The 27,425-nt window shown below is 43.5% G+C and overlaps 1 protein-coding gene across 2 annotated transcripts in view; it reads right to left on the reverse strand.

The window, feature by feature from the left end:
• The window catches only part of GRM4 (glutamate metabotropic receptor 4), a 310,121-nt gene that overhangs the window by 116,223 nt on the left and 166,473 nt on the right, over positions 1–27,425 (reverse strand). The window lies entirely within an intron of this gene.

The following is a 27,425-nucleotide window of genomic DNA, read 5'->3' on the forward strand; positions in this document are numbered from 1 at the left end:
GCTGCAAAGGGATATCCTGAAGCCAGGATCAATTCAAGCAGACAGCTCATTGTCTGTGTAGCTAGAAGCACTGCTGTCCCAGGGGTCTTCCCCCTGCAGGGCACTACTGTGCCATCCAAGGAGCTTTCTAGGTATCAAATGAAGTGGGACAGGTGGGACAGGCAAGAGATGCATTCTTAAGCATACTGTTCATTGTCCCCACAGCTGCAAACAGTATTGTAATCCCATACTACCATTGATTGATTGGTAGGCATTTTTCAATGCCTGTATCACTTGGCAGTGTTAGTCATTTCCCACTTCTTTGAGTGGAGAGAAATTACAGTGAACTCACTGCTGAATTTAGTTTACTTTGGATAAGAGAGGGCATTGGAGACTTAAGGAGAATATTGTGTGTGGAGGGGGGTGGGTAAAGTGCCATCAAGTCACAGCCAATTAATGGTGACACCAGCAAAGGGCTTTCAAGGCAAGTGAGAAGAAAAGGTGGTTTGCCATTGCCTTCCTCTGCAGAGTCTTCCATGGTGATCTCCAATTCAAGTGCTGACCCTCCAAAGTCCGCAGACCTACTACCCCATATCAGATTCTCAAAAAGGAACCCAAACTAATTGACTTCCAGCCAACTCATGATGTCTTCAAAACTGCCAATTGCAGTTCCTCATACCAAATCTTCCAAGACCATGCCTCAGATCCTTCCCCCCACACATACATACACCTCAGCAGGTAAATTGCAACCCTATGAAAGACCTATAATTGGTGTTATTAATTCACATGTAACCACACAGGATATAAGATTTACAAATTTCAGATAAAATAGTTGTAAAGTACATTTCTGGATGTGTTTTTGAACATTAATGTTTTGTATAATTTGACCACTGATGAAGGTCCAAGAGGCTGAAGTGAATATGGTCTACTGTGGTCATTTATATTTTACATATCATCAACAATGTTGATTATTTTTGTAATAGTTTATACTGGTGGTTTTAAATGTAGCCTGTAGTCCAGGCCTAGTGTTTTTATCCATTTTATTGTGTACACCTAATAAATATAATACTTTTAAATAATTCTTCATTTTCAGCTTAACCCTTAGGTTCCCTTGACCCTTCTACCACTGGCTAGGGAATGCCAGTCCCAGTCAATCTATCCCCCGTGCTTCATTTGAACTAGAAAAGGGACCGGTACAACAGGAGGGGCTGTGGCTCAGTGGTAGAGCATCTGCTTGGCATGCAGAAGGTCCCAGGTTCAATCCCCGGCATCTCCAGTTAAAGGGACTAGGCAAGTAGGTGATGTGAAAGACCTCTGCCTGAGACCCTAGAGAGCTGCTGCCAGTCTGAGTAGACGATACTGACTTTGATGGACCAAGGGTCTGATTCAGTATAAGGCAGTTTCATGTATGTGTGTTCATGTGTGATCCACAGTGATAATGCTGTGAATACATTTTTTCCCCTAATGGGGTAAAAGCATTCTAAAAGGCTCAAATTCAGTAAAGGAAGCAGTGTGAAGGGAGCACCTGTCATCCCCACAGTTATTTGTTAAAGTTGGCATGTCAAGCCCTGACTTGGATGGCCCAGGCTAGCCTGATCTTGCCAGATCTCAGAAGCTAAGAAGGGTCGGTTCTGGCTAGTACTTCATTGGAAGACCACCAAGGAATACCAGGAGGTAGGAGAATGCAGAGGAAGACAATGGCAAACCATCTCTGTTAGTCTCTTGCCTTGAAATTTCTACTGGGTTGTCAAAAGTTTTCTGTGACTTGACGGTACTTTATGCATATACACAATTGACATGTCAAGAGATCCTGTCACATATCCCTAACAACATGGTTTCCTGGGATAGCAAAAAAATGCTTTTTTCCAGCTCCATCTTATTAGGAAGATGGCTCCCAATTTAAAGACGTATTATCTGACCATGCTGATCCATACTTCAGTAACCTCAAGGCTAGATTAGTGCATCACATTCCACCTGGGGCTGTCCTTGAAGACCACCTGGAAGCTACAGGTGACGAAAATGCAGCAGCCCATTTGCTATCTGAGGTTAGCTGGTGGGACCATGCAATCCTATATCCCGAGATCACTTTACTGGCCACCAAGTAGTTTCCAGATCCAATCCTAGGTGCTACGTGGTTCTATCCTGCTGGATTTCTGGTGAGACTGAAAAACAGAGGAATTCTGGAGGGCTTTGAGAGCAGCCTGAGCCTGGACAAAAGAGATTGCTGTGACTGCTGGGAGGGCATAAGGTGCTTTTAGATTAGTTGAATGTGTTTGTGTATCTGCTTTTTAATGTTTGTTTTATAAAATTGTTTTTACATTGTTGTTATCTTCCTTGTGTCCTGAGGTGCTTATGAGAAAGATGGGCTGATTTATTTTTATGTTGCATTATTTATTTATTTATAGTCCACCATTTCTGTCTCTCCTATGCTATTGTTCTATATGGATCTCTCCTGCAAGAAGTTCTCCATGAGAAAAAACCCCATAGTATATATTTTCCTAATGAAAAAATATACTTCAAAGTTTTTACTATCTCCCATGAAAGGATCTGGCTGTGTTTGTTGGCCAGGATGGGATATGACTTCTGTTCCGCCACGGCTAACTTTACTGTAGCCTTTCCTGGATTGGTTTGACCTCCTGACCATAACAGTGAGAACCTTTAAACCTAATCATTGAGCCAAGTCCTGGGGGGTTGCAGAAGCGGCTAATTAAAAATTATCTTTCAAGAGAAGAAAGAGAGACCAAAGGGAAGATCGGATGAGTAACTGTTCAGGCTTGCTGAGACTTAACCCCCAACATCTGCTTGCTCTGGTCTGTTCAAAACTACCAGCCGCTCCTGCTCCATGCATACTTCTGCAGAAGCCAATCAGGTAAAAAAGGGATATGAGATGTGTCAGGATCTTCCAGATATAATGGAGGGTCTCAATTTGCATGCGAAATAACAATATTGGTGCCTCACTTGCCACAAAAGGATCCCTACTTATGCAAAGATCAAAGTAATTAGCACAGAACTACTGTTACAGAGACCCATCCCTCAGCACTTTCTAGCTGAAGAAAGTGACCCTTTTCTACAGAGAAGGGAAAAGGAAAATAAGAAAATCATAACAGCAAAAAGCAAGAGGTCCTGAATATGTCCATAGCCCTTACTAATATTGATGACTGTTTACTGAGTGATGATGCCAAAAGACACCTGTTGAAATCTCAGTGACTTTGCGTTAGCACTTTCTTTCTAAAAACCTAGTGACAAGAGTTCGAGTTGGTCTGCAAACCATGCTCTGTGGCTTGAAAGCAGATTTTCAGTAGCTGATTGGGGCTCTGTACATACACAGGAGCACTCTTGTCTCTATAAAGGAGCCTATGCCTTTTTGTTTTCCCTAAACTAGCACAGTCAAGCCGATGTTTTATTCCAATATCTTTAAAGAGATCTTTAATGATGGAAGTTTTACAAAGACTACACCTATCCTCCTCAGCAATCCTCCTTCTATCACACCCACAGCAATACAGAGATTGGTATAAATAAGAACACACAATGATATATTAAAAAGGCTTCTACAGATCACAGAGGAGTGCAAAGGCATTCAGGCCTTTGCAGTTGAGAGAGGATAGAATAGTTGGCTTTGGTAAGCAAGTAACTGGACCTCTTTTTTGTCTACAGTCAACAACGGCCATCTTTAAATCAGTTCCAGGACTCAACCACTGCTCAGCTGAACTACTGCTTACATTAGAAGGGTAGTCATTTCTGGCCATTATAGCAAATGCAAAAAAGGAGCCTTTGGATAACCATGTAGACTTACTGTGGCATAAGCTTGCATGATTTTCACCAAAGGCTTCCCTGCTTATAGTCAAATCTTGCACAAGGAAATTATCACACAAGACCAGGCTCTTTAGTTCTTATGGCAACCCCATCTTTTTACATTGCACCAGTACTGTAATCTGCCCCAGATGTTGTGCCAGAGTGACACTGGGTTAAGTTGCCAGAGTAGCCACTATTGCAGCAGAATGCAAATGGATACAAATGAAGGATGATCAGGAGCCTGGAGACCAAGCCCTATGAGGAAAGGCTACTTGAGAATGTTCAGTCTAGAGAAGCATGAGCTCTAGGGTTGCCAACCCCCAGGTGGTTTAGCAAACTAGAGTTAGCGTGCTGTCAGTTAATTAGCAAACATAAAACAGCAATTATACTGTATGCAACTTGATTTTATATACACAAGGAATAATATCCAAAACTCATAACAAACGAAATATAGTATCTAATAAAAAGAAAATCAACGTATTTTTACAGTCCGTGTGCACAAACATTGAGGTGCGCCGTAGAATTCTTAATCAGGGTCATTTCCTGTGTCCAAGAGGTACAGTTAGATGTCTAACTGTACCTCTTGGACACAGGAAATGACCCTGATTAGGAATTCTACGGCGCACCTCAATGTTTGTGCACACGGACTGTAAAAATACGTTGATTTTCTTTTTATAAGATACTATATTTCGTTTGTTATGAGTTTTGGATATTATTCCTAGTGTATATAAAATCAAGTTGCATACAGTATAATTGCTGTTTTATGTTTGCTAACCTCCAGGTGGTGGCAGGAGATCTCCTGCTATTACAACTGATCTCCAGCCAATAGAGATCAGTTCACCTGGAGAAAATGACTGCTTTAGCAATTGGACTCTATGGCGCTGAAGTCCCTCCCCTCCCCAAATTCTGCCCTCCTCAGGCTCTGCCCCCAAAACCTCCCGCCGGTGGCAAAGAGGGACCTGGCAACCCTAATGAGCTTCGACTCACCTAAAGAGCCCTGTTTTGCAGGCCTGCACGAGAGGTGGGTGGCTGGAGCCGGCACAGGGGCTTGTCGGGCTTTTCAGGGGCATGCGGGGGCATGCAGGGCTGGCAGGCATGCCACATTGAAATGGCAGTCGGCTGGGAGGCCATGGAGAGATCTGAGGCATCAGTGGTTCTGGCAGGAACTTTCCTGCCTTACTGCTCCTCCCCCGGCCTGCCCAGGAGTTCAAATGGGCCAATCAGGCCCCGGGGTTCTGGAGGCAGGCCCTCATCTGGGCTGCGGACCTGAGTGTTTCACTTAGGTCTGCATGCAGAAAATTTATAGAGCCCTTGCCTGCCCCCAGCTTGTTTGTTAGGGTGCTGCTTAGATAGCGGGCTCCAGGCACTTCCCAATTAAGCGCTAGGTCAGCAAGAGGAGGTTTAGGGAAGACATAATTGCTCTCATAGGTAAGGAGCTGTTCCTGTTGGTAGAAGAGAATAGTACTCGTAATAATGGGCTTAAATTACAGGCGGAATGGTACTAGCTGGATATTAGGGGGAAAACTCTTTTATAGTAAGAGTAGTTCAGCAGTGGAATCAGCTGCCTAGGTGGTGGTGAGTTCCAACTCCCTGGAAGTCTTCAAGCAGCAGCTGGACAAACATTTGTCAGGGATGCTCTAGGCTGATCCAGCATGGAGCAGGGGGTTGGACTAGATGGTTTGTATAGCCCCTGCCAGCTCTATGATTCTTTGATTCTATGGGTTGCATGCCAGAGCAATGAATGGAGAGGAGGCCTATTACTCTCATTTCATTTAGAAGAGGAAGAAGAAGAGTTGGTTTTTATATGCCTACTTTCTCTACCACTTGAGAAAGAATCAAACTGGCTAACAATCACAATCACAACAGACGCCCTGTGAGGTGGGTGGGGTGGAGAGAACTGTGACTAGCCCAACGTTACCCAGCTGGCTTCATGTGGAAGAGTGGAGGAACCAAACCGGTTTTCCAGATTAGAGTCCACCACTCCAAACCACCGCCCTTAACCTTTAAACCACGCTGGCTCCCAGTCCTAGGAGTGGTTTTCAAGCAATTCACCAAGGCTTCAGGGCAGGAGGAACATGCCTAGCCAGCAACAGACTGCCTGAAGATAATATAAGAGAGAGTTTCAGCCCATAGTTCCCAGCTACTGATGAGCATGACTTTTTAGCTGGTATGACCACATTTCTGCAACTTCAAATTTCAGTTATCAGCAAACCTCTCCTCCTTTGTCCACTAATCTCCAGGGCTCTCGCTTTCCACCTCCACACTCAGCCCCTCAGCAGACTCAGAAATGACAGTCCCTCTGGGTCATGTCCCCAATCACCCATCCCAGTTTCTGGCGTATCCGCGCTGGGGCTCCAACTGGAGCAGACCCAGCCTTGGTCTCCTTGTCAAAACATCATTTGCACAAATTTGAACAAAACAAACAATTCCTTGTTATTATAACAGCCAGTAAGTGAGCAGGGAGATGGTTTTCCATAGTGAGATGAGCCCCTGAAGGTGGGAGGTTAATGGAGAGCAATTCATGAATTCATGAATAACCATAAGCAACAACACAAGTTTTGAAATATCTGATATTTTAATTATTTTGTAATGGTTACAGGCTAAATGAGGGATAATAAGCAGGGGGAAGACAGGCCTGCCATCAATGGACAGTCTCCTTCTCCCAAGTTCTATCACAGAACAGCCAACTTTAAGAAATAGTAATCAAAAAGCCCTAAGCTATCATGGAGATTTCTTATCACTGGGCCACTGTAATCATTAAGGGAGGGAATTCAGGCTTATCAGCTGATGACCAAATGGGCAGGAGATCTATTCAAGTGGGTAGTTATGAAATAATTGCATGCACATTCCCATCCCATTGCTCTTTAAACAGATCTGCGCCTTCCAGCTGGAAGGCACAGATCTGTTTAAAGCCCCCCGCCCCGTGCGCCTTCAGGGAAACCCATGAAGGCACGGGGGGGCAGAGGGGTTCAAAGACCCCCCCTCTTCCCGGGACTCCCGGGAAGAGGGGCGGTGGGTTGTCAAGCCCCTCTGCGCTGTCTGCACAAGCAGCACAGAGGGGTTTAAAGACCCCCCCACCCCTCTTCCTGGGACTCCCGGGAAGAGGGGGGTGGGTTGTCAAGCCCCTCTGAGCTGTCTGCGCAGGCAGGGCAGAGGGGTTTAAAGACCCCCCGCCCCTCTTCCCGGGACTCCCGGGAAGAGGGACAATGGGTTGTCAAGCCCCTCTGCGCTGTCTGCGCATGCAGGGCAGAGGGGTTTAAAGACCCCCCGCCCCTCTTCCCAGGACTCCCGGGAAGAGGGGCGGTAGGTTGTCAAGCCCCTCTGCCCTGTCTGCGCAGGCAGCGCAGAGGAGTTTAAAAAACTCCCGCCCCTCTGCTGCTGCCCCAAACCCCGAATTTGCCAAATTTATTCTCGAACACCCTGAACTCGCTGAATTCGGCTCCCTGTTTTTCCACCTTTTTTGAGTTCGGTTCGTCCCGAACTAAAAACCGCCAAATCAGGGGAAATTCATCTGTTTTTCGGTTCGGGACGAACCGAATCGACAGCCCTACCAGCCATATAAAACAAAGGTCCAGTGGCACCAGCCATGTAGACATGCCTTGGAGAGAGGTGAACAATTTGTACCTTTGTGTATGCTGCATCTCCAGCAAGAAAGAATCAGGACCTTCCTATCTCTGACAGCAGCTTCCCAGGCAGTTTTGTCAAGCGGGAAACTGGTCACAGCATGCCAGTGAGTTCCTTATATTAGGCTTTAGGCTATAAGAGTTAAGAGTCCGTAGCTATCCATCTGAACACCTTGGCTTAATCCCTGCATGTTAGCAAGGGTGTACAAGAACAAGCAAGACAAGAACAAGCATGGTAGGAGGTTAGTGCAGGGCAGAGATAAAGAAGAGATCTGTTTTGAGAGTCAGCCAGCTCTGGAGATTTCACATTTATTAGATTTGATGTATATTATGCAAATCTGTTTGCCTTTTATGCTTGTACTTTATGTTTTCTTAATTGGTATAATAATACAAAAGTTTTCTTTTTTAAAAAAATAGGGATTTAGCTGTGCACGTGGAATCACAGACAGAGAGGCCTTCTGTATTTCTTATCAACCTTTGATGTATGTAAAAGCCAGTTCTGAGAATTACGCTGTGCTCCAGGGCTGTCATGCTGGAGCACGACCAAGGAACCTTGTTCAGTGAATCAGAGGGATGAAAAAGAGAAGGAGGCTCTAGCCTGCCCCTGAGAACCAGCTTTCCAACGGGGGCCCATTGGGGAGGGAAATGGGGTATAAATATCTAAATCAATAAATAAAGGGGGAGGGGGCAACATATCGCATCGCTTTCCTCCCCCTCCGAAAAGGATCGGATCGGTAAAGCACAGAAGATGGACTGGGAAATTAGTTCCTTGCCCCATAAACAGTGATTGAGGGTTTCCTCAACACTGAGTCAGAGTGAGTTATTGATGTCTGCATTCTCCTGGTGCTCCCTCCTCCCTCCTGGCCAGGGGGAACTCAAGGAAGGTTACCTACTTGTTCATGGACTGCTCATAGTAGGAGTAATTCTGCTGTCAGTGACCATATATTCAATCCTTACCCACCTCCACTGAGCAAAGCAGGACTGCTGTGTACCTTTTTTTAAAAAAAAAAAACCTCTATCATAAGCAGAGTTTACATGTATCTTAGACACATCTGTTTGCATAGTTGGCATGTCTCCTGTTCCCAGTGTCACAATCCTAAGAGGAGTTACACCTGAGTCTGTTGAAGTCGATGGAACTGTTCCTTCCTCTGGGACTCAGCATCATGTAGTGGAGGCAGCTGTTTGATCTGCATGCACTCCAATTACAAACCAAGAGGAACCAGAAGGGAACCATTGAGAGTGTGGGCAAGATAGGCAGGGATTCTTCATGTTAACTTTCTGTCACAGACATTTCCCGTCTGGTTCGTGCTTCCTGATCATTTCTAGTTTGGCTTTGACTTGGACCAAACAGTGATATTCAAGTTGAGTTTACAATTTGGAAAACACATGAAGCTGCAATCAGACCCTTGGTCCATCAAAGACAGTATTGTCTGCTCAGACCGGCAGCGGCACTTCAGAGTTTCAGGCAGAGGTCTTTCACATCACCTACCTGCCTGGTCCCTTTAACTGGAGATGCCGGGGATTAAACCTGGGACCTTCGGCATGCCATGCAGATGCTCTACAAACTGAGCCACAACCCACACCCCAAGAGTCAAAATATTGGAAATGCCTACTAATGATGCCAGACATGCCTTCATATCCTAAATGGACATGAGACTTACTAATGCCTATTGTATTTTATTCTTATAGCATGTATTTTTATTCTTATAATGGATGGATACTTCCTGCATCTGATGAGGTCTGTTAGTTTCTGAAGCGCTACTGGGGTCCTGTTTCCTTTTGCTGCTACACAGCAGCATGGCTGCCCACCTGGAGTGGCTGCACACACACACAACAAACAGTAGTGGAAATATAGTCGTGGATGAGATGGTTGTGAGCAGAAGGGGGGGTGGCATGCATGCATTTTGACCAGTGTTCGTGGAGGCACAAAAGCCAGGAAAAACCTCATCCTGCCAGACAGGAATAGTTTCACAGCCAGGAGTGAAAATGTGGGCTCCCTTTGATATGCTGGTGCCTCTCTATTGCCTGAGTAGGCTCTGACTGTTGCTGCTAGAACCAGCCATTAAGATTGGTTAAGGCCTTTTCACACACGTGAGAGGGAGAACTGAAAAGGAGTTGTTCCTTCTGTGTAGGTGACCAGGGAAGTGGGACCATGTGAAGGACAGCATCCTCTTTACCCATACCCCCACTTGCATCTCCCAGTGGGCAGGGGACATCAGAGGCACAGGATTGGTAAATTTTAAGTACATTAGCAATCTGTCCATGTTTCATTTCTTTTTGGGTTAGCCTGTACTAGGGTTGCCAGGTCCCTCTTTGCCACCAGCGGAAGGTTTTTGGGGCAGAGCCTGAGGAGGGTGGGGTTTGGGGAGGGGAGGGACTTCAATGCCATAGAGTCCAATTGCCAAAGCGGCCATTTTCTCCAGGTGAACTGATCTTTATTGGCTGGAGATCAGTTGTAATAGCAGGAGATTTCCAGCTAGTACCTGGAAGTTGGCAACCCTAGCTGGGCCTCGCTTGCTTGCTCAAAGGCTGTTTGCCTGAGCAGAGAGCAAGGGTGGTTTGTTGGGTGCTGGGACAGAAGCATCATTGTGGAAACCTACAAAAGATGCAACAGCCTTTACAACAATGTGCTAAAACACAATTTGAACATCAAAAAGTGACCTTCGAGCTGTCAGCCAGTGTTTAGCAGGCCAGGCTTCAAGCAGAGCACATTACATTATTTTACTTGATAAACAGTTTTCTGATGACTCAAATGTGTGAGACATGTTGATCACACGGTTGTAGGAAATTTTAAATAATATCTTACATCTTTTCATAGGTTTCTATTGTGGTGTCTTAGCCCACTGGGAAACTGACAAGCTTATCTTAGGGGATCTTTTTCCACTGGACATTCAGCTCTTAGGAGCTCCCCAGTTACCCAGGAATGTCTGCCACTAGGAGGGAAGATAAGCATAAACCTTCTGTTGAGGGCCAAACTAGATGTGACAGAAACCATGGGTCTAACCCATGGATGCTGCCACCACTTTAAAGGGGTATAAGCATGCTGCAAGGGCATGATTTTAATCGGGCCTGCAGCACAATAGGCTGAAGCAGTCTTGTCCCCCCCCCCCAAGCATTTTCAAGCGGCTATGGGGGTACAGCTGTTTTGGCACTTGAAAAGGTGGGGGTGGGGAAGAGCACCTCAGCTCATCATGTTGTGGGCCCGATCAGGATTGGGCTTTTGTTTAGGGTGGCGAACTCTGGGTTGGGAAATACCAGGCGATTTTAAGGTCCACCCTCCGAAGCAGCCATTTTCTCTAGGAGAACTGACTCGTGTTGTCTGAAGATTAGTTCTAATTCCAGGAGATCTTCAGGCCCCACCAGGAGGTTGACAACCTTACCTTTGCGGCATTTTTCAATCCCTGTCTTGGGGGGAGGTAAATCCATTCATACCCACCCCTGTCATCCACAGCACCACCCAGAAGATGCAGCACCAAAGAGAACAGAATAGTATGCAAACAAGAACTATAGAGTCAAATCAAGTCTTCCCTAACCCAGTGAGCCAGCAATGGGAAAGGCAGATCCATCAGCACATTCGGCTTTGTTGGCAAACTCTGTGTGTAACTCTTCAAACTTGTAAACATCCCATTCTGTTATATAAGTGCTAAATCACTCTCTACTTACTCTCCTCCTTCCTTCTGACCTTCTTGAACTCTAAGCCAGACAGCAAAATACCAGAATAATTGGCAGATCCTAATGCTTTCTTATACTACAGTGTCATCAGTTTTCCAGTTTGGATTATTTATAATAGGTACATTATAGAACAAGATGTATTCATTTCAGGTTCTGATTAAAAGTATCTGACTGATTACAAAGTGTGGAACCCAGATTAGTGGTAGAACACACATTTTGCACCCAGTCATTCCAAGCCAGGGATGTTTTAACACCAGCAGATTTAACTCATGTCCTGTTCACTGATCATGAACAAGTGGCCAGTTTCTCAACTGCTGGTTTTAATGTTCACCAATTTGTTCAGGTAAGGAGCCCCGTGGCGCAGAGTGGTAAGCTGCAGTACTGCAGTCCAAGCTCTGCTCATGACCTGAGTTTGATCCCGACAGAAGTTGGTTTCAGGTAGCCGGCTCAAAGTTGACTCAGCCTCCCATCCTTCCAAGGTCAGTGAAATGAGTACCCAGCTTGCTGGGGGTAAAGGGAGGATGACTGGGGAAGGCAGTGGCAAACCACCCCGTAAACAAAGTCTGCCTAGTAAACATCAGGATGTAACATCACCCCATGGGTCTGGAATGACCCGGTGCTTGCACAGGGGACCTTTACCTTTTAATTTGTTCATGGCTGTTCAACAGGTTGCCTCACTATATTCCTTCCAAGCAGTGCAGTACAATGCCATTGGGTTTTCCTGCAGGTGCCAACCTCATTTTCCTTGCCGTATCCCAGAGAGCTTGAGGGTTTTTAAAATTGGTAATTGCTACTGTGCACTAACATTCTGATGATTGCTGTGATCTCTGAAGTCTCAGTTTCATTTTTAAAAAGTAGATCTCTAGCCCTTTTCTTTATCAAGTTATAAGGGGAAAGGTGTTCCCAACACCTTTCCCCTTATAATTTGGCAAGGGACAGGGCTAAAAACTTAGTTTTTAGAAAAAAAATAAAGACTGGAGCTTCAGAGATAATGACAATATATCATTCAAATGTTAGTTCATTAGAGTGCAATAGCAATTACCAATTTCAAAATGCCCTCCAATGGCATGGCAGGGGAAAATATGCAGGGGAAATGGTGGTTCTTTATGTGATTATTAGGGCTCTCCTTCCCATCCATGTTTTATGAAATGGGTTCAGAATCAAAGCATACATATATTTGAAATTCTTTTTAATGTAATGATTCTGAATTTAAAGAGTTCCTTTTCCCATGGTTTTCTCAGTATACATTTTAAAAAAATCAGTACATGCACAATTCTCAAATGTTCATGAGTTGAGATATGAAGACAAAATAATGAGATTCAGGACCAAACTGTGAGAGCGGTAAAACTAAGATTTTTGGGGGGCTAAAGAATGCGCAGGGCATGGGTTTTCAAATACCGCTACAATGGCTCACCAATTACAGTTTAAAGCAAAATAACCACTCCCAGTGTGATGGCTGTTCCAGTCTAGAGGTCAGGAATAAGAAGATTCTATTAGCTGTTGGGAATAGGTAAAGGAAAAAAGACAGGGAGATTAAATCCACTCACAAATAACAAGATTTGCATGCTTAAATTGAGCGAGCTGCTTTGGTATTTTTCTTCTCTGTATAAAAAGCAACATCAAGAAAGAAAGAAAGAAAGAAAGAAAGAAAGAAAGAAAGAAAGAAAGAAAGAAAGAAAGAAAGAAAGAAAGAAAGAAAGAAAGAAAGAAAGAAAGAAAGAAAGAAAGAAAGAAAGAAAGAAAGAAAGAAAGAAAGAAAGAAAGAAAGAAAGAGAAAGGGAGGGAGGGAGGGAGGGAGGGAGGGAGGGAGGAAGGAAGGAAGGAAGGAAGGAAGGAAGGAAGGAAGGAAGGAAGGAAGGAAGGAAATCAGTTGGCAGAGATGAAAATTCTATATTAGCCTATTAGCTAAAAGGACAAGTACTTGGTGGCTTCTAGCCCTGACCTGGATGGCCCAGGCTAGCCTGATCTCATCAGATCTCAGAAGCTAAGCAGGGTGGCCCTGGTTAGTATTTGGATGGGAGACCACCAAGGAAGTCCAGGGTTGCTGTGCAGAGGAAGGCACTGGCAAACCACCTCTGTTAGTCTCTTGCCATGAAAACCCCAAAAAGAGGTTGCCATAAGTTGGCTGTGACTTTAAGGCACTTTACACACACACAAAGGAAATAAGCTTTTACACATACTGAGGTGCACACAGAGAGACAGACAGAACACTGTACTATTATTAGGTTCCAGATGAGGAGAGAGCCAGACTAGGCGAGGCTCCTCCTAATAGTCTCTCACTCTAATATTTCTCTCTCTCCCCCCCCCCCTTTCCCATTTTCTGGAATAGCTCATTTGCTCAAAACCTTCCTCCAGAGTCTCTAGCTCTGATTCTTGTTTTCAATCCTCTCTCCTGCTGTGCGCCTTCTAATATCAGCATTTGGACAGCAGCAAAAACAGCAGTCCCAAAGCAATGAGCTATCGCCCGGAGCATCCCAAACCAATTGGTGCCCTGGGATTCTGGGTGTTGTACCAGAGTTTATAGACATACAGCCAGAGACAGGTCTTGACCTTACAGCCTGAAAAAGGCCACAGAGAGGACAGGTTTTTAAAAAATCAAAGCACAAATGTCTATGTCTATGCAAGGAAGAGAGCCAAAATCTAAAGAGCGGCATCGCTTGATCAGCATCCCACAAATTCTACCTGCCAGGCTGTGACATGTAACTTATATTTTAGCTAATACTTTTTTATTTAATGGCTGGGAAGTGGGCCAAATTTGCTGCTTTCCCCCTTATGGGGAAGCAGATGACAGAGAGAGGCAATTGGATCAATGGATTCCAAAACCTATAAGCCAGCACCACGAGGGAGCCAAAGAGCAGAGCCTGAATAGTAAAAGAAGGTCAACCCTTTTCTTGCACAGCTTGGGACCTGATGGGGCTCACATCATGTCAACCCCCAAGAGAAGGCAGCTCTTTAAGGAGCCCCAACAGCTTAATGATGGTTTCCATGGCAATCAAGAGGCAAATTCAACATCAGCAGCAGTTTGCAAACATTGTGTGCAGAGGAATGCCAGCATTTCCTCTATGTGGACATTTGTATACATGCATTTCTACAAATGCATGTGAGTGTCATCCAAATATGCACACAACAGTGTGGAAACCAATCTTGAACATGCACGTAAACATTCTCTCTGCCATGCATGCAATAATTCTATATTTAAAGGTGTATGTTGACTTTGGGATAGACACTTTCCAGAAAGTTAGCTTGCTACTGAATGCCCTTTGAATGCTACACTGTATGATTTTAGAGGAAAACTGAAGGTTTGTTTACTATAGACATTATGAAAATCAAACAAATTGTCTTAACTGATTTAGTTTACATTTGCTAATGACAGGGAGAAGCTAGGAGTTACAGGGCATGGATTACCTACCCCCTTTCCCTAGAATCTTAATAGGCCACCTGGCTTCAGAGGTTTAATTTGGTATTTCCTAATAACATCATCTTTGAAATCATATGGGCAAGAAACCAGTTTAAAAACAAATGGGATACTTTGAATGCTGAAATCAGCATCCATTACAAGTTTCTTTGTTCTTTTTAAGTCACATGGAATATACAGGACCATAAAAGTATCCGAGTTACATGGAATACATAGGACCATAAAAATATCCAGAGGACATCTCAAATCTTTCTGTACAAGAACTTCCAGCTAAATGGATAGCTTGTTCCGAATGGTACCTTCACATCAGTGAGATATTTCACATTCCAAATATACCCTGAAGAACCCCAAGTGCCATTCAGCCATTTTCTTCATTGAGCCCTGATGGTGTGAACAAGATTTCAAAGGGCCATCTGTGCTGTGCATTTACCACAGGTCAGTGCTAGTTTCAGAAGATCTTTGCCTATTTACAACAAGCATATGCCAAATATCTGCTCAGTGTTGTGCCCTTCAGCAACATGTAGGAACCAAAGTACATGTCATAGAGTCCAGTGTTGTGAACTAGCCATCAAAGAACTTCACTTCTAATTTCCCTGTGCAAAATGGTGCTTGGGTAGAAGTTAGGGTGGTGCATGGAGGGGTTTTTTCCTACTGCAGGTAGCAAAGTCCTAACCACCCCCCTAAAAAAAGCCTGGATATCTTCCAGCCCTTTTTTCTACACCTGACCAAGGCACAGAGGGGAGATAGTTGTGAATTTCCTGCATTGTGCAGGAGGTTGGACTAGATGATCCTGGTGGCCCATTCCAGCTCTTTGATTCTATAATTCTAAGGCTGCTCCCTCCATTTGTCATCACATCTCCCTAGCAAGGCACATAGCTAGATGATGGAGAGATGATGGTGTAATCCAGGCAAAGAGACCACAAGAAGCCCTTGAATAGAGGTAGAGGGACAAACCATAACTCCCCTGAGCCTTCTAAAATAAGTAGTTCAGTAGGGCTATCACAGGAGGTAGGGGCTTCCCCTTATATTTCAAGGACTGGCATGGAGGAACATGGAGAAGAGCATCAACAGATAAGCCCTTTTAGTAGAGTTCATACAGAGGCAATTAGACCCAGGACATCAGGGTTTTAAAGGTCAAATCCACTTCAAACGGTGTTCTGAAACAACCCAGAACTCAATGCAGATCTTTCAAACCTAGATAGTCCCAATGGCTAGTTCCAATCAAAAGTGTGAGTGTCATATTCTGAAACAGGTGTTGTTTCTGTCCAATCTTTAAAGGCAGCCTCACATAATCAAACACATATGTGACAAGAGTGTGGAGAATTGCAGGAACATGGTGTCTGTCAAAGGGGAGAGGGGCAAGCTGGTGTGCCAGAGGAAGCTGGTAAAAGAGGTGGTACAGCCATTGCCCGCTTACCAGGTGGGATCTCAGATCACTGTAAGGTTATGACCCCATCAAGTACAGAAGATATTTCACCATACTGGAGATTATAACTAATCTAATTTTAAACAATAACTACCTTTGGAAATAATCAGAAAAATGTATTGAGACTTGTCATTAATGCTAACACCTTGCTGACACTATTTCACAGTTTGATGTGAGTAGTGGGGGCAGGGCAGGAAGGGGGGGAGTCACGTGAATCAGCTGATAATGTAAATGAAAGTGGTGTCGTCCAACAAGCAGAGTATCACTGATAGGTTTCTCTGTGCAACACTTTTTCCAATCATTCCCCTGTTTCAATGAACTGGGAAGGGTCTTTGGAATTCGGTATAAACAGGAGAAGTGTTGCCTTCCCCCCATGCACTAAGTACATTTTCTTTTAAAAATTGTGTATTTACAAGTTTTTCAGTAGCTTGCTTTGCTCTTATAATAGCTACTGTGTAGGTGAGCTAATGTGTGAGAAAATGCCTCTCTTGGGGCTTTTAAGTGCTAGCTCTACCTGTTTGGTAATGCTGCCTGTCTTCTCGGTGTGTCCAATGCCTCTTCCTGCCTACCTTCCAATCACTTCCAGATAACACTGTCTGCTTTCTTGGGATGCCAAAAAAAAAAAAAAACCCTTTGTGTCATGCTACCTTCACCTGTCTTGGAATTCTGAATGCCTCCCTTTGCCTGCTTTGTCCTGCTACTAGCTTTCTGGGGTTCCCAAATGCCTCCTTGTATCTGTTGTGACAATGAGAATGTAAACTGTCTATAGAATGGGAACTTTTCTTCTATCTGCCTTACATTTGGCAAGGATGATCCCTCGCATAAGGGATTCAATTCCTGAGCATGTCACCTGATTGGTTTCAGGGGGAAGGAATTAGCACTAGAAGTGTGTTTAATTGTTTAAAAAATAGGGATGCTTTCTCTTATCTGCTTGAGACTTGGGCAAATAGGACCCTATGGATAAAGGTACGATTAGTGCAGATTTCATCCCATCCCAGTTTGGTGGGGGGAAGTTGCAGCCAGACATTTGTTTCAAGTTGGAACAAATCATTGGTCAGAACTAAAATGAAAAAAGTGTAAACAAAAAAATTAAAAAATGATTTTAATGGAAAATTGATAAAAATGAAAACAAAACCAAAATATTGTTCATACCCCTACAAGCCTCATTTGTCCTCCGGAAAAGTCATTTCATTAAACTCTCCTATTTTTGCCTTTCTTATTATGCTATACACACAGCCCTGGCTCCAACTAAGATTCCTTCACAGGCTGCCTTACCATCCTTCTTGGCAGAGGGCCAACAGATGGCTTTTTCACTTTCCCCTGCAAGGACTCCTGAGGTTTACATCAATGTAGCTGCCAGAAAGGGATGGATTCACAATCCCCAAAGCTGCTAGACTTTCAATAAATGATGGTTTTACAGAAACGCATGCCAATAGTCTTTCTGCAAGCAGCCCTGAAATACTGTCCCCCCCCCCATCTCAAGTTCTTTTTCTGCCCAGATGCATCTTCCTGTGTCAGTTCTAGCCAACTATTACAAGTTATCACACAGGTCCCAAGTTGAGAGAGTCATGGGAACAAAGTAGCAGGCAATTAGGTGCAAAGGAAAGGAACCAACAGTCTGATCGAAATAATAGCGACTTTACCAAACAGGAGCAAGCATTTGGATTTTACTAGTATGGCAGAAGACAAATGGTACCACATGAACACATGAAGCTGCCTTATGCTGAATCAGACCCTTGGTCCATCAAAGTCATTATTGTCTACTCAGACCGGCAGCGGCTCTCCAGGGTCTCAGGCGGTGGTCTTTCCCATCACCTACTTGCCTGGTCCCTTTAACTGGAGATGCCAGGGATTGAACCTGGGACCTTCTGCATGCCAAGCAGAGGCTCTTCCACTGAGCCACGGCCCTTCCCACATGATAGAGTTGCCAGACTTTCCTGCATTTTATTTCTCATCCCATTTAAGGAATTGCTGCATATACATTACATCCACTGATACAGAAGAAAACACGGCTTTGTACACACACACACACACACACCCACACACTCCAATGTGTGCCACTTTGCTGTGATTACATATTGTTAAGTAGAAATAATTCTGCATATTCTTAGGGGCATTCTCCTCCTAGGTAGTTAACAAGTACAGCTAACACTGCATTTTGACTCAACTGTATATTGAACAACTTTTTTAAAAAAGTTATGTTAATGTAATTACTTTATCCATTATATATACCTTGTCTTATGTTTAAGTTCCATACACGCCTAATAGATTATATTGCACTGCCCCTTTCATGTACAAGTTCCGACATATTTTGATAGGCTGAAATATTCTTTATCTAGGTTTTTCTCTCCTTTTTCTCAACAATGGAAGAGAGAAGAGAAGCCAAGGGAATTGGGAGAGAGAAACAGAACTGCCCTACCTCCAGTAAAGACAGATACTTCACAATTCTAGAAAAGGGCAAGAGTCCAGTAGCACCTTAAAGACAAAAATATTTTCTGGTAGGGTATGAGCTAACAAAATATTTTTGTTAGTCTTTAAGGTGCTACTGGACTCTTGCCCTTTTCTACTACTGCAGACAGACTAACGTGGCTACCCACTGTGAATTAACTTCACAATTCTGTCTTTTTTAGAGGGGAATGCAGCAGCAAACAGATGGGAAACATCAGGGTATGCCCAGAGTCCCCCACTGGCCCCGTTTAAGTCCTTGCGTTAATTCTTCTATAAAGCTGGGAGCTGTTTCAGCAGCAGCTAAATTTAGAAAGAGCTACAAGGTGCTCCAGCCTGAAGCCAGGGGTATGCTGGTTGGTGGGATCCAAATAGGCAGATAACTGGAGTGGAAAATTCTGCCCTTTTTTTAGATGTTATGGCCTTGTACTTGCCTGGCAAAACAGCTGATTGAGAGGTGGGGGCCAGACAGCATGTCTTTTCTGGTGCAACAGGAAGATGATTGGTCTTCATAATGTCAAGGAATTGTTCTTGGTTGTTCTGCTGCTGCTGCTGTTTAGGTATATCTTGGGTCTCTGTTCTGTTCTGTGTAGCATGCTACAGCCATGCTTCTTATTCACCTCCCCCTTGCCTCCATCCCGATGTAGAATGTCTTGAAAGAATGTAAACCTAGATTCTTCATGGTGTTTTTAATATGATTCTAGAATGTATGTGTGTAGATAAATACTGGTATTCCCATTCACATCTTCTTAGAACTTGGTGGAAGTCATACAATCTGCATAATTCCCTATTTGCAATTCAGAATTTATGAATATTCAGTTAAAGCTGCATGATAGATGCCCAAGATGGCACGCAATCAATGCAAAACTCTAAGGGCTTTGAATGAACTTCAGCATTCAACTCTGTAAGAGATATGGGAGAATGTACTCAGTTAATAAAGAACTCCCAAATGAATGAGTCCCTTGATGTCTCTGAATCCAGTCATGTGAGTTTCACACTGGCTAATGAATTATGAAGTTATGAATTGCCTAGTAACAGTCTGCAAGTAGCATCTATCAAATTAATGAAATATAAATTGCCTGAATGTGAATAGCCAATTGTAAAGTCGTATAATATAAATGCACCAAAATGCATACTTTCCTTGTCAACACTGCACAGTTATAAGAAAATGGCCCTTCTATCAGACCAATCAAACATGTACATGTCAAATGGCATAATTAAAAGTATGTAAAATTGTTGTGTTTTTTTCCCTCAGAGTCTGTAAATAAGGCATTTTGGAATAGCAACAACACAAGTCAGAGGTCTCAGTGTTGGCTTTGGTTTATCAGCTATGGATGCAGGCCCTTTTTAAGAGGAGAAATAACCCCAAACCTCATACATAGAGAAGGCCACATCAGTGCTCATAATCAGTACTGTATGTTAATATCTGAAATGATCATATTCTTTGCCTTCCAAGGCATTAACTCTGATCAGTGGAAATGCAACCTCGGAATCAGGAGTAATTTCTATACCATGAGCCTGCCTCATGTTCCATTCAGTGTGGAGGGAAGGGCTCTTAGTGTCCTTGTCTAAACATGATCAACACATAGACCACTGAAATCCCCCCCTCTTCTCACCCCTACAAGGCCAGGCAGTACAGTAGCTTGGCTGATAGTTTGACAGAGGATGGGGTAATGAAGCCAAGAACAGTAAGGAACATTACTTACTCTGCTCAAGCTCTTGGTAAGACTGCTAAACCACTAAATAATGGGAAGATCCTATTTCCTGTAGAAATGCTGTACTTTGTTTTCAGTTTTTAGGTCATATTTAACATTTCTATATTGAATTGTTAGATCAGCTACAGGTGGTTTTGAAAAGATTATATGCAAAGTAATCTTTCTTTCAATTCAGGAAGAAAGACATGGATGCAGAATGCCGTTTAAATGAGCTGCTGGTTGAACACATGAAGCTGCTTTATATTGAATCAGACCCTTGGTTCATCAAAGTCAGTATTGTCTACTCAGACTGGCAGCTGCTCTCCAGGGTCTCAAGCAGAGGTGTTTCACATCACCTACTTGCTTAGTCCCTTTAACTGGAGATGCCAGGGATTGAACCTGGAACCTTCTGCATGCCAAGCCGATGCTATACCACTGAGCCACAGCCCCTCCCCTATATGCACCTCTTGGGAAAATGGAGAGTAATGAAAAGAGAAGAGACTCTGAGACTGCTTCCACACAGGGGATTCCCCCCCCCCAATACGCATCACGAAAACTCTTCAGTAAAGGGGGTTATCCATACAACATCATGCCTTATCTCCCCACTGCTCATCTGGCTTTTTTTTTTTACCCACCTTTTCTCTGCAGAAAATATAAGGCAGTGAAGTAGGGTTGCCAGGTGGTGGCAGGAGATCTCCTGCTATTGCAACTGATCTCCAGCCGATAGAGATCAGTTCACCTGGAGAAAATGGCTGCTTTGGCAATTGGACTCTATGGCATTAAAGTCCCTCCCCTCCCAAACCCCACCCTCCTCAGGCTCCGCCCCAAAATCTTCCATCTGTGGTGAAGAGCGACCTGGCAACCCTACAGGGAAAGGGTTTTTCTAGGCCATGGGGTGTCTCAGCAACATTGCCATTGTGTCTGTGAAAAGAGGGGAGGAGCAGGGTGTGGGAGCAGCCTGGTACCAGTGAGCAGCCTGGGAACGGATGGTATGGGTTCTCTTGCGGCCTGTTCCTATGCTGCTTGCTGCTGCCATGGCAGGGCGTGTTTTGATATCCCTCATGTGGATGCGGCTTGGGTATTTTGCAAGTCTACAAATAAATCAGTGAATAACGTACAACTTCACTAAGATCCTCACCACTGTGCCTCCATGACAGTCTCCTATTCTGCCCTCTTCAGTGTGGTGCCAGCGTGATATAGTGGTTAAGAGCGGTGGACTCTAATCTGGAGAACTGGGTTTGATTCCCCACTCCTCCACATGAGCGGCAGACTCTAATCTGGTGAACTGTGTTGGTTTCCCCACTCACAGTTCTCTCCAAACTCTCTCAACCCAACTTACCTCACAAGGTGTCTGTTATGGGGAGAGGAAGGGAAGGCAATTGTAAGCCGGTTTGAGACTCCTTAAAGATAGATAAAACCGGGGTATAAAAACCAGCTCTTCTTCCTTATCCAACATTTTCAGTCCACAGACACTTGTTTTATCACTTAACTTAGAAATTTATTCCAAGAGAAAGGGCATGCTGGAAAGCAAACCCCAGCTGTCGTTATCATTCTATGAAAATGTAAAAAGGTATGAAGTGTCATGTTGGCTCAGACTACAGATCCATCTACCAAATCCAGCATTCTGGTTGCAGCAGTGTCTGACCAGCTGCCTCTACAAAACCTATGAGCAGAGATTGATGCAATAACCCTCCCTTTTTCTTTTTCTTTTTGGCCCCTCACATCTGGTATTCGTAGGTCTCTTTCTGCTAACCTGTGGTTCTGTCCAGGTATTGTGGCTAGTAGCATTTGACAGCTCTTCCCTCCATGATTTTTCCTTATCCTTTTTAAAAGGACATCTAAGCTAGTGGAAGAGCCCCATGGCGCAGAGTGGTAAGCTGCGGTACTGCAGTGCAAGCTCTGCTCACAACCTGAGTTCGATCCCGACGGAAGTTGGTTTCAGGTGGCTGGCTCAAGGTTGACTCAGCCTTCCATCCTTCCAAGGTCGGTAAAATGAGTACCCAGCTTGCTAGGGGTAAAGGGAAGATGACTGGGGAAGGCAGTGGCAAACCACCCCGTAAACAAAGTCTGCCTAGTAAACGTCAGGATGTGACATCACCCCATGGGTCAGGAATGACCTGGTGCTTGCACAGGGGACCTTTACCTTTTTAAGCTATTGGACATCATCACATTTAGTGATGTTGTGATAGACAGATTTTCAGTGTTTCAAAAACAAGAAGCATATGTTACAGATATGACATTTTAAGCTTGTAAACGGGATGTTGAACAGCTCAAGTCACCAGCTTTGAGTCTCTTGTATAGCACAATTTTACAATTCTTTCCTATGGAGAACAGGGGCCACCCCTTCAGGGCCCCATAAAATTGGACTCCCTGTCCCAAACTTTACCGAACTTTGGGGTTCATGCAAGGAGAGTCTCTTGCAGCTACCGTGAAAATTTGGTAACTCTACCTTGAAAAAGGCCCCTCCAGAGCCCCTCAAAAACAATTCCCACAGGGAAAAGCCGAAGCCGGAAAAAGCCGAATACCTATTTGGCTTTTTCAGTGATTGGCTATCTGGCTTAGGCTTGATTCCCAGTATTAACATTTGGCCTAAATTAAACCTGAAAGAAACCGAAAAGGAAAAGGAAAAGGAAAAGGAAAAGGAAAAGGAAAAGGAAAAGGAAAAGGAAAAGGAAAAGGAAAAGGAGAAGGAAGGAAGGAAGGAAGGAAGGAAGGAAGGAAGGAAGGAAGGAAGGAAGGAAGGAAGGAAGGAAGGAAGAAGAAAGAAAGAAAGAAAGAAAGAAAGAAAGAAAGAAAGAAAGAAAGAAAGAAAGAAAGAAAGAAAGAAAGAAAGAAAGAAAGAAAGAAAGAAAGAAAATCTAAAACAGCTTCATACTAGTAATAGTGGGCCACCTAATATAAACACAATCCCAGACAACTGACTTTACAAGAATATATCAACTCTGTCCCCATATCCACTCAGATAATGCTATTACATACCTAATAACATCAGCTGTACCATTTTGAACTCATCTACTTGCTCATCCTCCAATATGGTTCACTTAGAGCCCATTCCTGAAGCGGGGCTGAAACTCCTTAGGAACCAGCATGACCCTGCGCCAGCATGGGTGCCACCTTATCACAGAATAATCTAACCTCTGTGGTTAGATGAGTTCATATACAGTCAAATGTCAAAATTCCACAGCTTGTGCTCTCAAACACCAAGCACATTAATGCCGCTAAATAGAAATATATGGAAGATCTGTTTAGTTATCATGGTTAATATTAATAGCTTTTGATAGGCTTGTCCTTCCCAAAATTTGGATAAACTTTTTTAAAGCATTTATTTATTGCAATAGTGAATTTTGTGCATTAATTCTATGTTCCAGAAAGAATCTAGCAACATATACTGGCCCTGAGGACTGTAACGAAAAAGATGTACAGAGTGCCTGTTGATCAGAGAAATATGTAATGATGGTGAAGTGTGAGAGACAGGAGAGAGAAAAATAATCAGGTACCTTTAGGATTCTGAAGATTTTGTCCTATTGTCAGATATGCAGCTTGGTTAGAGCCATCTGACCATTAGTAACATTCTTCCCTGAAAGTAACAGCATCATGGGAGTTTTCTGCCAGTATTTTGCCTAGAGTCTGGACCCCGGCTGCGACTGCTGCCGCCTCTGCCGCTTATCTCATCAGCCAGCGCTGAAGGCATCATGCTTGGTGCAGTCTTTAATAACCCAGAAGCGTGCTGACAGGAACACTTTGTTAACAGTCTCTGAAATCTAAATCCACCTTGCCTTTCACCCTCCTATTCATTTCCCTCCACTCCTTTGAAATTTATAGCCCAGCAACACACCCAGTCACATTTCCTGGACTAATGTATGTCTCCTGAGCTCTAGCTAATATACAGTGCCAGTGCTGCAGCAGAGAAAGGGCTAAATTCTTTTGACCCCCCTGACTGCCAGATACAGAAGCATGGAGCAAAACATCCCCCACCTTCCTGCTTGTAAATCTTCAGGCATATTTCTGGCAAATGCTGGTGCTGAAGGTATCAGAACTTTTGCAGATTATGAGGTGGCGAGAAAGCAAGGGAAAAGTAGGGGTTGCCTTATTTGACAGCAAGGAGACACTTACCAGCAGCTACAAATATGGAACATAAGGAATTGGTTGGTGTACACAATGGTTAAACAGGGACACTGGACTCAGTCCAGTGATTCTCTTAAGTGAGACGACTTCATTCACCAGAAAAAATCAATTCAGGGGGTTTACTTCTCAGGCACAATATCTGACACATTTCAAAGGAAATGAGAACAGTTTGGGTAGCATCAAGAAATGTCTCAGGAAGAAATTCCACACAGGATAAGATAGCATCTTCCTTACATTTGGAATTTGTAGGTCTCTCCTCAGCCAAAACTTCTGAGAAACTGGTGAAAGTGAAAACAGCTTCAGCAAGACTCTTGGAATGAAGATGGTGGTTGAACATTGTGAGTTTGAAGTAAAGAAACTTCCTACAAAGCAGGTGGGGCCATAATTTAATAAACCTGGAATCAAATGCCAAGTGAAGTACCCCAGGACTGCAAGGTTTACTTATCTACCTGCAGCCTAATCACACAATACACTTTTCCTGCGTATGACCCCAGGCCTGCCCAACGCACATGATTCCCAGGCATGTGGGAGGCCAATTTGAATTAGGACCACGGGGTATGGAGAGAGAGCTTAAAGCCTGAAACAGCTCCAGGAGGCACTATTTGCCACACTGGAGGAACTTAACAAGTAGTAGATCCTGGGGCTTTTTCAGCTTAGGAAAATGGCATGAGGTAGAAGCCCTTTGTCCTATCATGGTGTGACTCTGATCTGAATTAGACCCCATGCACTTGGTAATAAAGTTCCAAGCAGGGACTCCCAGACTGTATCTGTTGACCTGATCCAGGGAGATATCCAGGAAAAGGGCATCATGTAGTCAGACCTAGGAAACAGTAGCGGACTTCATCACACTATTCATGCGATTTCTTTCTTTAACTGGTCTCCTTCCTCTTCTCCACTTCACTCAGTCTGCATTCTGTGATATAGCTTATGCTACAGAATAGCATACACTTATGCATAGGTAGAATGAGATTTATCTACACTGTGGGTAGAATTGGAGTTAGACTTTACTGCAAGAATTCTGCAGCGGCTTTTCTACTCCATTCTATGGCAACTAAGGATGCTTGAACACCTCCTTTTTCACTCATGTCCTGTTTGCCAGACTCAAAGAGGGAGCCAATGTTTCGATGGACTGTTTGTTCACTGATTGTGTCTGTTTGGCAGGTTGCTTCACCATATTCCTTCCTACAGTGCAGTTCACAACAGATTTTCCCCCATGTACTTTCTCACAAGCATGAGAGCCAGTGTGGTGTAGTAGTTAGGAGCAATGGACTTTAATCTGGAGAAACTGGTTTGATTCCCCACTCCTCCACGTGAGCGGCGGACTCTAATTTGGTGAACCAGGTTGGTTTCCCCACTCCTACACATAAAGCCAACTGGGTGACCTTGGGCCAGTCACAGTTCTCTCCAAACTCTCTCAGTCTCACCTACCTCACAAGGGGGAAGAGAGGGGAAGGCAAGGCAATTGAAAGCTGGTTTGTGACTCCTTTTGGTAGAGGAAATCAGGGTATATAAACCAACTCTTCTTCTTCTTCATCACACAGCCTGGTTGAATTTTGCTCCTTTTCCTACCTTGCTACACACCACCGCTCTGCTTGGCAGGCAATTGTTTAAAGAGGTTACTCCTACTACTACCACCAAAGGGCTTTATTCAGGCTTTTTTTAAAAAAAAAAATGGCAATTGCTATTGAACACCATTGTTCTAACTATCTATTGCTATGATTAATTAATGGACAGTTCCTGGTTTTTTTCCCCAATGGAATATCTCTGTAGCATAAAGCCATCCAGCTGGGTTTTACTTTCTTCAGTGACAAGAATATTACAAGCCCAATATGTCCTCTGTGAATTAAGAGAGAAGAAGAATGAGGGAATCCTAGTCCATGTTTATCAAAAGGCTACATAATTATGGAGTGTAAATGGAAAATGCATCTCTGACTATGAATCATGGACACTCAAAATAGGTGCCTGTCTAACATAAGAAATGTGATTTCAACAATTATGTAAATCTAGTCTAATTAACCTTTTCTTATTTGTTATGAATCCTATATCAATTAATTCTAGGAATCTTGTGTTTATTCTTGGTTATTCCCTCCCCTTATGTCTTATTCCCATGCTAATTTTGCATTATTTCTGGTCTTTGCAGTATCATTAGGTTTAATATCAGTTGTAAACTTAATTTGTCTGATGTTTACTTTTCCTTCCAGGTCACTTAATACAGATGTTCTATAACAACCAGGTACATCTTTCTATTCCTCACAATTTATTAGAGTGATCACATCTCTCTAGGTAGCATCCACTTCATATGACAACACGTCTCTTTCAGATAGTTCATACAGTGAAGAAGAAGAGTTGGTTTTTATATGCCGACTTTCTCTACCTTTTAAGGAGAATGAAACCGGAGTACATCTCCTTCCCTTCCTCTCCCCACAACAGAAGCATGTTGAATTTTAGCACGGAATAAGTAATTTGATTCATGTGGGCAGGGAAAAGAATAAGAAAATATGTTATCACAAGACTGATATAGATGCTCACTTTTAGCCTGGATCACTGAATTTGGAACTCAGTTACAATTATACCCAATTTCAAAAACTATTTCTAAAATTGGGTTGGATGCAAATTACTGTGAGTTTGCATAATGGGACTTTCCTGCCTCCTCCTGCCCACTAAATCCCTCTGACATTCTACTTCTAAGGAACAGCATGGAGGACAAAATGGAGGTCAGCAAAAATAAAACCCTATTCACCAATGGGAGTGCCAGCATAGGTGGCTTTATGCCAGTGGAAGAGCACCTTTGGATCTAACCTATTATTTTCAACTAATATAATCATATAGCACAATCCCTCCCCAAATGATGATTGTCACCACACGTTTACCTTCTAATAGTATGTATTCCGGCACTGCTAAGTTAAGAGCTTTTTCACACATGCACCAATTCATTTCTTATCACTTGAATCTTCAAGGATGACATGCAGCAAAATATGCAAAACTCTTATCAACTGACACCTAATTGTACAAAAATAATACATGAAGTTTCTTTGGGTGACTTTAGTATGTCAGAGTATCTAGCTCTGTGTTGGCTACTGTGATTGACAGTAGCCCTCCAGAATCTCAGGTGGCAAAAGGTCTTTCCAAACACCGGCTAATTGGAAATAAGGGTGTTTGTACAAGACCTTCTGCATGCAATATATTAATTCTGCTATTGAGTCACAGCCGGTCCCTCCCCACATTTGTCTAAGGATTAGCCCTTCCCCTCTTTT

This window comes from Euleptes europaea, chromosome 2 (genome assembly GCF_029931775.1).
Source record: "Euleptes europaea isolate rEulEur1 chromosome 2, rEulEur1.hap1, whole genome shotgun sequence".
NCBI classification, from domain to species: Eukaryota; Metazoa; Chordata; class Lepidosauria; order Squamata; family Sphaerodactylidae; genus Euleptes; species Euleptes europaea.